Consider the following 18591-nt stretch of genomic DNA (forward strand, 5'->3'; position numbering starts at 1 on the left):
TGTTGGTCATATAGATTCAAGGTTGATTAGCATTGAATAGCCTTTCAACTTCAAAGCTTGACTGCTTCCTGCCTGGGGGAATCCTTTGTTGGGATGAATTATTATTATTATTATTATTATTATTATTATTATTATTATTATTATTAGGCCTTGCTCCCAGGAAGGTTCCTCCTCTGTGGCCACATATTCTCCACATACTGTGTATGTCTATGTATATATAAGATATATATATATATATATACACACACACACACACACACAAACACATATGCAGGGACCATAAGTGCTATATATATATATATATATATATATATATATATATATATATATAAATCACACACACCTCCCCCCTCCCAGTCCTGCATCTTGGACTAGAGGAGAAGCTCAGCCCCGCCCTCTTGAACAGGAGTCACGCCCACCCCCTAAGCCACGCCCACTTACAGGGGGCGCTGAGTAATATTTTTTCTGGAAAGGGGGTGGTAGGCCAAATAAGTTTGGGAACCACTGTTCTAGTGGAAACACATTTGCACAGAGGTAACTCCAATTGACATCAATCCAACTCACTTTCTTATAGTCGAGTATCTAGTGTATTTAATACTCAGGATGGATAATTTTTAACACCTTTGAGGGATAAATCATCTGTCCAGCAGTGTCCTCTGAAGTTGTAAGTTGATCTAATTTCATTAATATTTTGAAAATATTAATACTGGGCATCATGCTCATCATTCACTACACACCTGACACTCCAACAAAAGTTTCTTTTCTTCCATTACTAACCATTAGTTTCTTTACCTTTCTTAAATAAGAAAATTCAAAGAAAAAATTCGCACACAAACCAAGGCACCATCAGTAGAAAACATTGTTCCAGCCATTTAAGAAAATTCTAACACTCCTCACTGGAGGGATGGATTTTAGAGGCAAAGTATTTTGGCCACATCATGAGGAGACAGGAAAGCTTGGAAGAGATCATGATGCTGGGGAAAATGGAAGGAAAAAGGAAGAGAGGCCGACCAAGGGCAAGATGGATGGACGGTATCCTTGAAGTGACTGGCTTGACCTTGAAGGAACAGGGGGCGGTGATGACCGGCAGGGAGCTCTGGCGTGGACTGGTCCATGAGGTCACGAAGAGTCGGAGACGACTAAACAACTGAGCAGCAGCAGCAGCAGCATTTCTGAGGGAAATTTTTACATTGGATTCATTATTCATGAACCCATGGATGGGACCTTAGACTGACCATGGTTCCTCAAAAGGAGTCTTACAGGTCTGGGTGCAATCAGTTTGGAAAAGCAAATGTACATTTTAGAAATACAAATTTAGAAGTACACTTGGCATTTAGAAATAACTTCATTGGCCAAACAATTCTGAGAATCTGAAACAAATATTAATTTAGGTTATATCCAAAAAATCCTCTACTCCCAATACAACCAGAAGAAGCATTTTCCAGATTGGACAAAGGAAAAGAAGAATGATGGTGGACATATAAAAATTTATGAATATGGGAAGAAGATTACATATTTTAAATACAGGAAGAATTAGAAGTACAGGGATACCAAATACAATGGCTGAGATGTAGACAGTTAAAAGAAAAAACAGATAACAAAAACAATTTTGAAAAGGAAACATCAAAATAGAAAGACCAATGAGAAACATCTAAGAATGAAAATGGAACCAGACCTGGTGACAGACTGCACGATAAAATGTGCAAAATTTGATTCTCACATATTAGGCCTGCCCTCACTTTCCCAACATACTGGCTTCTTAACTCATTTTGGTCTAATATTAATTTCATTGAGAACTTTCTTCCACATTATAAGCCCTGGCTCTCTTTATTCCAGATTTTAATAGTCATCAACTGCAGTGTGTTGGGAATCATCCTGGACTACTCAAGTCTAGATGTAGTTAGATAGATGATAGAGTTAGATTGAGGGAATCCTTTCTCTGTTTCCAAAGCATGCCTAGACAGGCTTTACTGTGTTTCGCTCTATCCTGTATACGTCACATCCTTTACTTTGAAGTTAGTAGAAATGTGAATCTTTAGGGACACTAACTTCTCATTGGTCAGAATGTCTTTTATGGCCCCAATAAACTGGACCATGAGGTTGGAACCATTTTGGTTCTCTCTTCTCCCTTTGTTCTTCAAGCTAACAAGAAGCATCCTGCCATCTCTCCTGGCAAGATGTAACTATGTAAATGTTTGTTATTTTTCCTTTCTTATTTTTCCTTAGAATCCAGTCTAGAGTAGACTAGACAGTTCCCAAGCCTTTCTATCTACAATGGAATTCTTTTTACCTGAATAAATACTTTTTGAACTTTTACTGAGACTCTGCACTCCATTGCCATCCTAAGTTGAAAGGCTTCTCTCGCTTGCCTTCGTGTAAGTAACTGTTGCATTTGAAAGCTTTGCTTTTGCTACTCTGCTGATTTTGGTGGAATCTCCCCCAGAGAGGGTTAAATGGAGTCTTACCGCTCAGAGATTACCACAACACAGTGCACCTCAATTTTGGAGAAAGCACCATTGTGATTGTCATGATTAATCAAAATACAGAGGAGTGGGCTGTGCTAAACTTCCCAAGATCAATAATAAATCAATTTAAAGGGTTTGCTAAGGCACCAAAAGATCTGACTTTCAGAGTCCAAAACTTTCCTTCCAAAATGGACTTTGTGGAATGAGAGGAAATGATTAGCTATGGTCTCTTCAAGATTTTAAGGATGAAAAACATACAGAAAGAGAAAAGGGAGCAGGTTACTACTTCTTCCAGTGCTCCTTAATTATGCTGAGATAACAGGGCCAGTCTGCTCACCCACTCTTCTCTCTCCATTCCTGTGTGTGGAACATACATGTTCAGATGGAGGAACACATAAGTGTTCCTTATTACTTCACCCAGAAGGGACCACACCAACCACTCCACACCTGGTATACCACTGTTTCGTAGTATATGTGTACGTGGGTGGCAACCACACAGCCCCATCCTTTGCATGTTTATTTCAAAATGCTGATGGATATTACTTCCAGAAAACCTTTCTTCCCTACAGCCAAGCAATACAAATCTAGAAAAGAAAATTACTGTGGAGACTCCATACATCAGCAGAGCTAGAGTATTTAATATGCACCCATGTTTGTGTGCAAGTTTTTTTTTTTCCCCGTGTCAGGAGCAACCGGAGTTGCTTCTGGAGTAAGAGAATTGGCCGTCTGCAAGGACGTTGCCCAGGGGACGCTCAGATGTTTTGATGTTTTACCATCCTTGTGGGAGGCTTCTCTCATGTCCCCGCATGGAGCTGGAGCTGATAGAGGGAGCTCATCCACACTCTCCCCGGGTGGGATTCGAACCTGGCAGCTTTCAGGTCAGCAACCCAACCTTCAAGTCACGAGGCTTTTATCCCCTAGGCCACCGGAGGTCCCTAAGGTCCCTAAGGTACGATGGGCCCTGGCCGTAAAGAATTTTAAAGGTCAGAAGTAGCATCTTATATAAACCACGGTAATCAGTTGGAATCCAATGCAAATGCTGCAGCACTGGTGTTATATGGCATTTCATGGGTGTTCTTGTGAGTAGCCTGGCTGCTGCATTCTGAACAATACGGAACTTTTGAGTCGTAGACATCGGAAGGCCAACATACAGGGCATTGCAATAGTCCAGCCTAGACATGACCCTGACATGGATGACTGTTGCCAGAGCCTCATCAGATAGATAGGGTGCCAGTTGCCTCGCTTGTCGTAGATGGAAAAAGGCCTATTTGCTGGCAGCAGCGACCTGAGCTTCCATTGTCAGCTGCAAATCTAAAACGACACCCAGGCTCTTAACGGTAGGCGAAGGAGATAGGGCAGCACCATTGAAGGTGGGTAGCAAGTGGGTCAGACCAATCAAACGGCCATGCCAGAGAATCTCAGTCTTCGCCGGGTTCCCCTTCAGTCTACTAGCATGTAGCCAGTTTGACAGAGCCTCCAGGCATAGGGTGAAATTGTCTGGTATTGACGTTGCTCCAGGCTCCAAGTGCAGAAGGAGTTGGGTGTCGTCCGCATATTGATAGCAGTCTAGGCCGAAACTAGTCGTTGAAAATCTCTAGCAGCTCAATTGTACTCAGATGGGTTTGATTGTGGGGTCAGTCATGCTCAAACCCCAGCGAATATGCAGGTCTGAGAAAAAGGCTGAGCAATGGAGGCTCCTTTTTCTAATTCCAAAGGGGGCCTTGACTCTGCATGTTTAGTGTAATGGTTGATGCGTTCTTGAATGTGAATCAGCTAAGCTCCTCTGCATCCAATAAAATGATGCCTGTTTACAAGAGAGATCATATTGCTTCCAATTATATAACTGATTGATTACTGTATTTCCAATATCTGATTGACATTTAAAAGCTTTTAACGATGCATGACAGCTCATTCCCATCTGGGGCTAAAAAAAGAAATCGTAGAAGTCTGTCTGTAGTAAATATTTTTTTTGTATTAAATTAGCAATATAAGCATAAAATGGGGTTTATGTGCCCTTATTAAGAAAAGGATAAATTTGTAATGACTTTAATTATTTAAGAACGTAACACATTCATATGGTGATTTTTTTTTAAAAAAAAGCTTAAGCTATTAAATGGCAGAAGCCAAAAAACCAACCCAGAGTTTTCATAGCAATCCTAGTGCTTGCAGAATTCATAAACCAAGTAAACCTTCTGACATAACTATAAAATGTGGCATAAACCCTAGGAAAAAATAGCCATCTTGAAAAGGGTAACAGCACTTTTATGAGAATTTCAACTGCACCATGGCAACATCAACCCGTCAAAGCAAATGAAGGGCAGTAAAACTAAAATTAAAAATGATGAAGGGGACCCCAGCTTGCTAACAGCTTTCCAAGCTGTAAAGCTTTCAAATGTTATCTCTTCATTGGTTTGTTCAATCACACATGTCTTTGCTACCGAGCTTTATCATATTATGTATCTTTCCCATCACTGCAGGCTGCTGAATTTGATCGACTTATGCATGAAAAATATTGTTTTTTTACCAACTTGCCTCATCTTGCTAAATTTCCTTTCCTGTCCTTATTGGTTCATTTTTATTGGTGCCTGTTTTGACACCTGCAGGCTACACAAATATCATTGACACAGATTGGAGATCTGGCTTGGTTCTAGGATTTATGAATCCTCAGGCAATGAAGTCACTGATGAGCCTCCTATGCCTTTCCTAATTTTACCCAGGCCTCATCCAGTCTCATTACCACCCACTATCACTGGCCTGAAAAACCCAACTCTCAGCATGTCAAGAATATCCTGTCAGCCCTCCACCATGGACTATCAAAGGCATAGTAAATTTCTCTCTCTCTCTCTCTCTCTCTCTCTCTCTCTCTCTCTCTCTCTCTCTCTCTCTCTCTCTCTCTCTCTCTCTCTCTCTCTCTCTCTCTCTCTCTCTCTCTCTCTCTCACACACACACACACACACACACACACACACACACACACATATATATATATATATATATATATATATATATATATATATATCTCCTGCCTTGGCTTGTGAGAGAAGGATAGGCCAATATGTTTAGCGAAGTGCGTTAAAGCACTAAACTGCAGACCGAAAGGTCCCAGGTTCAAACCCCGGGAGCAGCTTGAGCGCCCGCTGTTAGCTCGAGCTCCTGCCAACCTAGCAGTTTGAAATCATGCAAATGTGAGTAGATCAATAGGTACCGCTCCGGTGGGAAGGTAACGGCGCTCCATGCAGTCATGCCAGCCACATGACCTTGGAGGTGTCTATGGACAACGCCTGCTCTTCGGCGTAGAAATGGAGATGAGCACCAACCCCCAGAGTCAGACATGACTGGACTTAATGTCAGGGGAAATCTTTACCTTTACTATGTAGCAGAAGTTGTGACAAAAGACAAGTTTGTGTAATGGTTGAGGAAAACAGAGGTTCAGAGCTGGTAAACTCAACCTCAAAACAACAATCAAGAGTCCAAGGATGAGAAGCGGGTGAAGTAACATGGTTGAAGGGGAACTAGGGTTTAACTGTGGAACAGGCATGCATCGTGAATAGATTTGTGTAGCTACTTAAGAGATATATTGCTCTGCTCCAAAAACTGAGCCCAGGTTACCAGTTACTGGAACCAGGAAAGTCTCTACTGGTTCCTCAGATGACCTGGTCCACTAGCTGTAATGCCTTCAGATACTATGCAAAGATGTTTGTAGTGTTGCAGAGATCTGATTTACAAATCCCTAAACCTCGGAGCTGCTCCATTGGCATGAGTACTAGGTACAAACCCCTTGGCTTTTTACTATTTGTCCAGTCCTCATGATGGCCCATGTAGTATTCTTTTTATATTACAACTCAAATGGCACAAAGACAGAAGTTAGTTTTTTCTTATTCATTATTATTTCACATTCATTCCACAGATGATGACGATGATGATGATGATTTTATTTATTACTCGCCTCTCCTCATTGGCTACCCAAATAATGTCAGAGTAATAGCAGCGCAGCAGCAGTTGGATGGAGTCAGAGGAATTGAGAACGATCAGACATCAGAGACAATGGTAAAACTATATACAAAGTTTTACTGTACAAGACAAACAGACTTGCAGACAATAGACACAGGACTTGTCTTCTCAACAGACAGCAGAACAGAACAGAACTGAACTGATGTAATCACTAATGCATACAAACTTGTGTCTGGACACTCCCCAGTTCCAGCCACACATCAAGGTCATCACAGCTTCTTAGTAATTAACTCTTTACAGACTATAGTACACTCTGGATGATGCAATCAGTATGCAATACAAACCAAGACACAAATTGCATTTAAACACTACTAATACACAAATCCCACATTAACAAATAACACTAAGGTTGCTAGAAATATGCCAGGGAACCAAGAGATTTGCAAAATGGTATTTATGTGTCATGAATACTTTTTAAACCTTAAAATGTCATTTAATCTTTTTTTAGTGGAATAGAGTATCAGGCGCCTTCAGAGAAAGAAGTAGGCACACTGACACAGCACTGGTTTTATAATAGCTATATTGGTTACACAGACAAAGGGAAACATCACATATACTCAGCATTCACTCACATATATACATGCTCACCATCCCTTCCCTAGCCTGCTGCTGAGTGGTGAGAATGCTGCATCCCTCACAGATCTGCCGCACTTTGGAAAAGGAAAAGGGTCTCCTCATGTAGTGATTGTGTTGTTGTTGTTGTACCTGGTTGTTGGGATAACCTGCCATTCAGCTCAGACTTGCTTGAGCCTCATCAATTCCAGAATAGATAGGTTGTTTAACCTTTTTCTTAAAGTAACTTTGTGTTTGACTATGTAAACAGGTGTTGTTTACACTAAAAGTTCTCAGGTCAATTCTGTATTTGTCATTAGCACTTTTAAAGCCATAGCTAATGGATTCTTCACCTTCTCCATAATGCCATTCTCAGGTTCCAATTTTAAGATAGTTTCTTCAGCCTTGGCCAACCTTAATATGCCCTAGCCAGAACCCAATTACACAATTTCATTCAATCCATTTATCACATACACAACATTAAAAGGTATAGTTTTGATAGGCTCATAACATATTTTATTACCATGGGAAAAATCTTAAATGTCCTGTATTTAAACTACCAGGGAGAGCTCAGAAACTACAGCATCCCATTGTTCTTTTTTGAAACCAGATCTTGTTTTTACTCAAAGTACTCTGTAGCCTACTATATCTGACCAAAAAAATGGGTTACACAAAAATATATTGTTTAAACCAGTCACCAGCCAATGACCAGTAATTCACAGCATTCCATGCTTTCACCACCTCCTAAACGATCCTCACCTTGTTACACATGCAATACATCTTTTACTTTTATTTCTCTAATAATTTGATAATATTTTTCCCAAAAGTCCAGAACTTGACAACTATCCAAGGTGCTGAATTTATTTGCTGAACTGGTTCTACTCCCTGGAGAGTTCCTTTAAAGTTCAGGCTGAAACCCAGAGAAGATTCACATACACTCATCAATGCCAAGACTGCCAAGTTGAAAACAAACCCATTGCTTTGTTTTCCGAGAGTAAGTTGTAGGACCTACAGCCCTGTCTCATTTTTTGTTATAATGATGGAATAAGAAGCAGTTCATCTAGCCTCACAGCCCTATAATAAAGACTTTCTTATACTATTGTTTATTCACCTCCTATTCGGTAAACTAGTTAACTGGCAAACTGTTATGTGTGTAAATGCATAGTAATATGCTACTTGAAGGAAATGGACACCTAATGCTGCCACCATTCTGTGATGCAATCCTTGAGGCTTAATTTTAATACCAATTCCATCTAACATCTCTACTGTACTGTTTTCAGACTTTGTCGGAACATGTCATCTGGGCTCTCATTGTGTCACAGATAATAACTAGGTCTATTTGTCCTTTATGTCAGTATATGGCAAGGCAGCCTCCATGCTGTCTAGATGCATGAATAAAAGGCAGAGTCTGATGTCCAGAAATTGTCTTTAATTTCCCTAGGACTGAAGTGTGGCTGCTAGATGTTAAGACATCATTGTGAATGCCCAGGGGCTAGCTTATCTTTGAAGGACATATTCAGTGCTGGTTATGGTGGCCATGCTTTGGTTTTGAGTAGAAATATGAATTTGGACAGGCAGGCTGTGATTATTTATGTAGGGGGTGGCATTTCCTCAATTCAACAAAGAACTTGCTGTGCTTTCCCCAAAAAACTACTTTTTCCTAAAAAGATGGCTAGAGAAGGATTTATTTTTATGGAAGTTTTATAACTAAATATATGCAGAGGGGATGGGGTAAGTTTCATGAAATGTAATAACAGTTATGATGGCATCACAAATGCATCCAAACACCACACAGAATATAACTAATACTGATGTGCGTTGTATTTGTTTCATCTGTTACATTCGTCTATTCATTTAGTATTGTCCATTCAGATGTCCAAAACGAAATATGCTATTTTTGGATGAAACAAAAGGCGATATGAAAGAGAAAGCTGCACGGTCATCATGCTTGCTTTCATTTTCCTTTTGTTTCGGGCTGCGTAACCTAAGCAAGTACTGACAGAGGGCTGCTTTCCCATTACAGCTGATGTTTACCAATGGGTGTTAATAATAATACAGTAGAGTCTCACTTATCCAACATAAATGGGCCGGCAGAATGTTGGATAAGTGAGTATGTTGGATAATAAGGAGAGGTTAAGAAAAAGCCTATTAAACATCAAAATAGATTATGATTTTACAAATTAAGCACCAAAACATGTTATACAATGAATTTGACAGAAAAATTAGTTCATTACACATTAATGCTATGTAGTAATTACATAGTAATTTACTATGTATTTATGAATTTAACACCAAAATATCACAATGCATTGAAAACATTGACTACAAAAATGTGTTGGATAATCCAGAACGTTGGATAAGTGAGACTCTACTGTATTAATATTAATCACAATAGTACACTGGGGAAGACCCAAATGTTTTAAAAGTTGGTGGGCTAAAAGGGGTCAAAATGCCCTCTGTGTGTTGCAATTTTCACCCCTCTAGTCCAAAAACTGAGCCCGGGGGGGGGGGGGTGCACCATGGAAGCCCTCCCATTGCTGCCAATGGTCTGAAAATTTTCAGGTTTTTTTTTGTGAGACAAAAATTCTATTCACATAGGTGCCCCATTTTCGGAAACAACGACAAATACAAAATTGATATAAAATGAATGAAACTAAACAAAACTAACAGCGACGCCATGCATATGCAAACTACTAATAACTACTAAAGAATATTGATAACACTGGGCAATATACATTTTGGTTCAAATCCCACCCGAGGAGAGTGCGGATGAGCTCCCTCTATCAGCTCCAGCTCCATGCGGGGACATGAAAGAAGCCTCCCACAAGGATGGTAAAACATCAAAAAAACATCCGGGCCTCCCCTGGGCAACGTCCTTGCAGACGGCCAATTCTCTCACTCCAGAAGCAACTTCGGTTGCTCCTGACACGAAAAAAAAAAAACAAAAAAACAGAAAACCATGATAACCATATCTAAGAAACTAGAGCTGATATGGTTTAGCTAATGCAATTTTCCAAATCAACACCCCCAATAACCCCTGGATCAGGCTTAAAAACCTAGACATCAGGAGAACAAATTATTTTTGTTGGGCTGCGTAATAATTTAGAGCTATGAATACAAAAACAATTTTGTGAATTGGTTATCATAAGGCAAACACTGCCCAGAGAACTGGGGATTTTAATTCTGACTTGGTTTGTCCTTTTGTGGTAAACGTGAATTCAGACAATTCCAAAATGGTGATCTATACTGCTTTATTTTATGGACAATTCATATTTGTAATTTTTGATCAACCAGCCTGTGACTTTATGCTTACTAAAACGAGTTCTTAATTACAGATAGGTGATGCTACTTTTGCAAAGGGGCTTTATTTGCACGCATTGAAAAAAATGCAATCGCTCAAAATATCTGGAGGTGAGAATTCTCACGAGGATTTGGGAAATCTCAACACATTGTCTCATTCTGTCACAATAGCTTGTCTCAGATCTGAGATCGTGGCGAGTTTTCTTTCACATCCTTACCAAAAACCCATGTCTCGCATATGACACTTTTCAACTAGAACTGCTCACAGTGCAGTGACAAATAATTATAGGAAGATATGCATGTTCTCTATCAACAGGGGAAAATTTCGGATTAAAATCTTCTAGAAATAAGGTTCAGGGTGGCATAGAAGCATGGGCAGAATCTTTGGGTTAGAAGAGACCAATTCGGCCATCCAACCCTCTACCATAGAGGAAAAGCACAATCAAAGCATCCCCAACAGATGGCCATTCAGTGTCCGTTTAAAAGCCTCTAAAGAAAGAGCTTCCACCACACTTCAATGAAGAAAGTTCCACTGTTCAAGAGCTCTTAAGGTGAGGAAGTTCTTCCTAATATTTTGGTGGAATCTCTTTTTCTATAATTTGAACCCATTTCTCCGAGTCCTACTTTCCAAGCCTGCTCCCACTTTCTTATGACAGCCTTTCAGATGTTTAAACATGGCAGTCATGTCTCCTCTCAACCTTCTCTTCTGCAGACTAAACAACATACCCAGCTCTTTAAGCCACTCCTCATAAAGCATGGTCTCCAGACCTTTGATCATTTTACTCACCCTCCTCTGTATATCTTCCAGCTTGTCCATATCCCTCTTGAATTGTGGTGTCCAGAATTGAACACAATATTCCAGGTGAGATCTGATCAAAGGCGATAGGAAATGCTTAGAAATGGAGGCAAGCCTCTGTGGACACATACTGTCAAGGTACAGATACCACGAAGTCAGTCCCAAGTACAAATAGTTAAATGAAGAAACAGCTCAAAAGAATCAAAAATGATTAACAGCAGCAAAATAGTATTCAAAAACAAACACAGACCAACCGGTCAAAAAGGAGGTACAACAGAGAGTCCCAAAGTCCTAAAGTGGGCTCGGGTTGTGGCGCAGGTTGGAGAGCAGCTGCAATGAATCACTGCAATGAATCACTCTGACCAGGAGGTCATGAGTTCGAGGTCCGCTCGGAGCCTATGCTTGTCTGTCTTTGTTCTATGTTAAAAGGCATTGAATGTTTGCCTATATGTGTAATGTGATCTGCCCTGAGTCGCCTTCGGGGTGAGAAGGGCAGAATATAAATGCTGTAAAATAAATAAATAAATAATCCCAACCCACTAACCAAAATACCCGGCAGAGGCATTAGCTATCGTTTCAGCAAACACATACCAAGGTGAAGTAAAGTCGTAGTCAAACCGGTCCAGGGGTCATCCACAGCAAACAGGATACAGTAGCAGCGTCAACGTCCAATCCAAAGTCAGGGCACAAGAGCAAACATGATGTCCAGAAGTGATCAGAGGTCCAAACCAAGAACAGTAGCAAATCCCAAAGAATCCACAAAGTTCAGGAATCACAAGTCTCACAGGAATCACAACCCAGCATACCATGCAACCCAGCGTACACTTTGCCAGTCGCAAAGTTCCTATTGCAACCAACCTTCCTTTTATTACAAACCTTCCTCTGAGTTGCAATCAGCCAACACCCCACCCTCAGCTGCTTCTGCATTTTCCTCCAAACTAGAATCAGACAACACCCCACGCTCAGCTGCCAGTTGTGCTGCCCGAGCTGCTCTTTGCCTTGCCTGCCCTTCTCTTACTTCTACTTACATCCTCCCAAACAGCAGACAAATCATCTTCCCTCCAAGTTTCATTCCCAACAGATCTTCTGAATGTGCTGCTACATGTAGGCTCCTCACCCACTTCTGCTACTTTTGTCCAATCCATCTCATCCACAACCTCATCAGTGTCACTCCCAGCACTTCTCATAGAAACTGCTTCATTGTCAAACCCAGCATCCCCATCAAACCCTTCAAAAGACTCTTCATCAGTGGGTTCAGTAAGTATTTGCCAAATCCTCTCCTGCTGTTGCTCTTCTATAGGATCTTGTTCCTGAGTAGACCTTTCTGTCTGCCTACTCTCCAACTCCCTGTTGTTACTAATCAGAGACTCATCCACAACATATGCATGTGATATACATTGGCAAATACGGCTATTTTGAAGATCTTATTGGCAGTGTTGGATCTTGGCCATTATATATGAGCAATACATGTCTATGCCAAGCTAGCATAAAATAGTTCTGCAAGGACTGCTAAAATTGACATATACCCTATGCTATGCCCCAGGAGAAACTATACTTCTGACAAAACCAGATGATCAAATATTCAACTGGTTCATATGTTTCAGGCTTCTCATTCACAAGGGTCACAGTACTGAAGGAAAAATTGATGCCTTGTTTCCTTTTTTCCTACAGTCATGTCCTGAACGTCTCTTATGAGGACAGTTCCATCTTGTCTCTTTACATCAGCTAGAGGCCCCTATCCGCAATAACATGCTATGCTAGTTTTATATCTGGAGCAGAATGAAGAAGGCGGGGCCGGGAAGACATCTTTCCACCATGTCTCCTGTATCAATTTAATGATATAATGATATATAATATTATACTATACTAATATTATAATACATTGTATATACATGTAATATTAATAATAATATTATGATGTAATACAATGTAATAATTATTATAATTCACTATTATAATTGTATATTTATATTACATGCAATATTACTAATAATATTGCGATTTAGTTGTATAATATAATATATTGTATGTATATATACTTGTAAACCGCCCTGAGTCCCCTTCGGGGTGAGAAGGGCGGTATATAAATGTCGCAAATAAATAATAAATAAATAAATTATGTTTCTGGTGAAATCAACACTTTGTGTGTTAACTGAGAAATTTCATAACATCTCATGGAATCAAACTTAGGCTGCAATCCAACATCTCTTCCATGTAGCCTAAATAAATGCAGGTAAAGATACACTATGTAAACACAATAGCAACATGATGCAATACATGTTGACAACTAGGTGCTGTTGTGTATGTTCCAATATGAAATGCACAATATATGATGCACAATATAGAATGTTAACTACAATACACAATATATGAGGCACAATTGCAACACACAATATAGAGAAACACAACCAGAAGATGCCATATGGGAGGCACAACAATGTTCAATGAGCAATGCAGAATCACAACTTGCAAAGTTAAGGCCCAGAGGAACAAACTGTGGAAAACACTTCTATTGCTATCAGCAGCCATTGTGTGATGGTGACTTTTCTATGCAATATGTCAATTGCCACATGCAAGTCATTGTGTCACTAATGTTGCAGGAATGAAAATAGGGTCACACATGAATCTTCCTTGTTTGCTTGTTTGCTTTCTTTCTTTCTTTCTTTCTTTCTTTCTTTCTTTCTTTCTTTCTTTCTTTCTTTCTTTCTATTGTGCTTGGAAATTTATGTATTTTATTTCTATGCCTAGAATAGCTCACACATATGCAGAAAGGGATCTCTGGATTTGGAACACAGAAAAACGAACACTTTGTAAATAAACTCAGCCAAGCAGTTAATTTACAAGCCACCTACTACTTGAATTTTCATCATTTTAGTAAAGAAAAATATGGGGATTTATAAATTGGACTACAAGAAGAACAGGTAGTAAAACAAGCCTTAATATTTGTAGCGAATTAATGATAGGTGTTGTACATTAGTCTAAAAGATGTTAGGACTTTCAGAATTCTGTGTAGAAATCTAGTTCCAGCATTCATAAGCCATTGAATGAGATCTGAAATAAAGCAGATATGTTTATTTTAACTGCAGAAAAAGAACAGTAGAATAAATGTGATATGTATGTGTGTGTGCATATGCACACATGCGCATAAGACTCTGGGAAAGAAAATGCTCTGATATTAAAACAGAAATTGACATCTGAAGGTTTTGTCAAGAACCATCTGGCTGCTGAAGCAACTCCGGAGTGTTTCTTCAAATGAAAGCAGCTGTTGGGGATTTGTATATGATTCTGATTGAGAATGTAGCAGCTTGAATTGGGATGGTGGGACCTTGTTGCCTTTTTTCTTTTTGAATCAGCTAGATCTTTTATAAGAAGCATTATGTCTGCATACAAATGAATCCAAGGTTCTTGGAGAAATGTCCTATAAAGACAATAAATGAATTTGGATCTAAAAACCCATAATATTCTTATATTCCAAAAAGTACAGTGTGTCCTGTTGTTAATAATTTGTAGCTTTTGTATAAGGCCATACAAATACGCTTAGAAACCCCCACAATGTCTTGTATTATACCCTCAATTTTTAGGAGGTAACTGAGGGACAAAAATAGCCTAAGGCAGTGTTTCTCAAACTGTGCTCCTCCAGGTGTTTTGGATTTGAGCTCCCAGAAATCCCACCAGTTGTTGGTAATTGTGGGAGCTGAAGTCCAAAACATCTGGAGGAGCACAGTTTGAATACCACTAGCCTAAGTCATTACATTAGTGGCAGAGATTACACTTGAACTGGGGCTTCTCCTTAACCTTGGGGTAGATGTAGAAATGAATCAGGTTGATCAACTGGGTGAAATAATTAATTACTGTATCTAAAATTAATTAGATAATGATAACCATTATAAATTGAGATGATTTTTTTTACTTAAACACTGACCATACTACTGTTAATTAATCCATTTCTCAACCATTAACTTCCAAGGGATTTATGCAGGATGGTATGGACATAGTCAACATTGTATTTAGTGTACATTTAACTAATGACACTTACAGAAATGTTCTCTTTTTTTGCTTTAAAGTTACCATAAGTAAAGGTTTCCCCTGACGTTAAGTCCAGTCATGTCTGACTCTGGGGGTTGATGCTCATCTCCATTTCTAAGCCGTTGTCCGCAGACACCTCCAAGGTCATGTGGCCGGCATGACTGCATGGAGCGCCATTACCTTCCCGCTGGAGCGGTACCTATTGATCTACTCACATTGGCATGTTTTCAAACTGCTAGGTTGGCAGGAGCTGGGGCTAACAGCGGCCGTTCCCGCGGTTTGAACTTGGGACCTTTCGGTCTCCAGTTCAGTTACCATACCACACCCCTTTTGAGGAAATGACCTCATTTAACCCTACATACCCATAACTAAACATCTGGATTGAGCCAAGCATATTGATTCTGAGACATGTTGAGGAAGTCTTGCCAGGAATTGGAATATGAGATACCAGACCTGTCTTTGGAATCATCATACTCCTCCTATGTTATGAACCAGAGAAGAAGAAAAAATGCACATTGCTAGAAACTCAGACTTTGTTCCTCGAGGGTTCATCTCACTGTCCAGCAAAATACAGTAGAGTCTCACTTATCCAACATAAACAGGCCGGCAGAATGTTGGATAAGCGAATATGTTGGATAATAAGGAGGCATTAAGGAAAAGCCTATTAAACATCAAATTAGGTTATGATTTTACAAATTAAGCACCAAAACATCATGTTATACAACAAATTTGACAGAAAAAGTAGTTCAATATGCAGTAATGCTATGTAGGAATTACTGTATTTATGACTTTAGCACCTAAATATCATGATGTATTGAAAACATTGACTACAAAAATGCGTTGGATAATCCAGAACGTTGGATAAGCAAGTGTTGGATAAGTGAGACTCTACTGTAGCACTATTTAGATTTTATAGACTTTTTAAAAAGCTGGTGCAATTAATTTGTTATAAACTGCATATAAACAGGGCTGAGTTTGTTGTAAATATAATATGCTGACTACATTTACAGTAATGGCAGATCAAAAATACTTGTTGACAAAAATACTAAATTTTACTAACTACAGTAGAGTCTCACTTATCCAAGCCTCGCTTATTCAAGCCTCTGGATAATCCAAGCCATTTTTGTAGTCAATGTTTTCAATATATCGTGATATTTTGGTGTTAAATTCGTAAATACAGTAATTACAACATAACATTACTGCGTATTGAACTACTTTTTCTGTCAAATTTGTTGCATAACATGAAGTTTTGGTGCTTAATTTGTAAAATCATAACCTAATTTGATGTTTAATAGGCTTTTCCTTAATCCCTCCTTATTATCCAAGATATTCGCTTATCCAAGCCTCTGCCGGCCCGTTTAGCTTGGATAAGTGAGACTCTACAGTATTAATATTTCAATAGTGTTTACTACTGAACACTAGAATAGTTGGACTTTCATAACCACAGATTGAGCATCCATGGATTCAACTATCCACAGCTTGAAAATATTTTAATAAGTCTCCCAAACAAGTGTAATTTTGCCATTTTATATGAGGAATGACATTTTACTACACCATCTATATATATAAAAGGGTGATGGCATCAGGGCAGCGGACAAAACAACAAAACTGCAGGCCCCCCAACCTCGAAATTTGACAACACAACCCATCATTCACGGCTCTAGGTTGATACAACAAAAAGGAAAAGAAAAATAAAGTCCTAATTAAAGGGAGAGGAATAATAGTTTTTATCCAATTACTGCCAGTTTGAAGGCTAAGCTCCGCCCACTTGGTCTCCTAGCAACCTACTCAGCCCAGGGGACAGGCACAGTTAGGCCTCACTTAGGCTTCTTCCACAGATTATCAGATTTTAACTGGATTATATGGCAATGTAGACTCAAGGCCCTTCCACACAGCTATATAACCTATTTAGAATCTTATATTATCTGCTTTGAACTGGATTATCTTGACTCCACACTACCATATAATCCACTTCAGTGTGCATACTAAACATAAAGACAACCATACAACAGACATTGAATACCACCACTAGCTCAACAATTTCTCACCAACACCACCAGACAACGCCACAGCAACGCTTGGCTGGGCACAGCTAGTTGTATATAAAGCAATGACATATGAAGAAATGTCATAAGTAGAAAGGTTTGTCTTAATTTAAGCAAAGGATCCGTTTTCAGAAAGCTATGAAGATGAAAGCAAGTAACAGGTTAGTATGTTAACTTTTAAGAGAGAATATGGTCAGACATTGTCTGAGTCAAAATAAATAAGAGCACAACTCAGAAAATATGAATGATGAAATGGATTAACCATGACATCATCTGGATTCTTCATTAAAAGTAAATGAATGAAAAGCAGTAATTCTAGACTGTTGCTAGTGTGACAGTAAGTAGTGGCCTACAAAAACATGATCTGGAATAAATGTTTTCGTCTCTAAGATAAATCATTTGTCATTACAATTTTTCCTGTGTTGACAACTCCCCCTTGTCCACATGGCCAGTTGAGTAAGGACATCTGGGTAAAACCCTTGGTAAGTCATGTCCGACAAACACTTCCTTTCTCTGTCCAAGATCCTGTCTGTCTTTCTTTACAGGGAAACTGAATGTGATTGTGAAAGTCATTAAGACAAGAAATACAGAGCTGCTGGTGTCACTTTTCAACATTGAGCTTCCACAGTTTTAATGTACAAGGAATGTGAGTTATAGCAAAAGACATTCCAAGGATCAGTTGGCAGGACAAGTACAGGATAAAGAAACCATTTATTTTTCCCATCGTACTTCTAACACTTCTGAAAAATGGGCTGACTGCGGTCATAATAAAGTAGTACCAAGAGATGAGGCATGGGGGAGACTGACAATTTCCTGTTCTGGTCGATGGACATCGACAAGGAGAATGTATTGAATAGTTTCCTTTCTCACTCTTTGGGTATCAGCAATTTTAAATTACTTTATGCTGATATGTGATGCAGATATTCTTATTTCAATATGTAACCATCTTTTTTTTTTGGTTGTTTAGTTATATGCAGATTTTGAAAATATTCTCACAAGCACATGGAATTGCAATTGAAAGCTTGCTATTGTGTGTCTTCGAGTCATTTTTGACTTATGGTGACCCCAGATAATAATGGAATGTTCTTGGCTAAATTTGTTTAGAGGGTGCCTTTCCTTGAGACTAAGAGAGCATAACATGCCCAAGGTTACCAAATTAGGCCGCCATGCCTGAGTGGAGATTTGAACCCTGTTCTCCGCTATCCTGTTCCAAAATAAAGACCACTACCTCATTCCATGGAAATATAAACAAGGTCTACTTTCTCACCTGTTTTCTTGTGATAAAGAATGTTTGTTGCACCCATTCTATAGAAAGTATATTTTAAAACTAAGTGGTGGTTGCTTTCATGTGCATGAAATACATCCGAATGAGTTCAAAGTGCTTGAGTTTGTTACA

Source organism: Anolis carolinensis, chromosome 3, assembly GCF_035594765.1.
Source record: "Anolis carolinensis isolate JA03-04 chromosome 3, rAnoCar3.1.pri, whole genome shotgun sequence".
In the NCBI taxonomy this organism is placed as follows: Eukaryota; Metazoa; Chordata; class Lepidosauria; order Squamata; family Dactyloidae; genus Anolis; species Anolis carolinensis.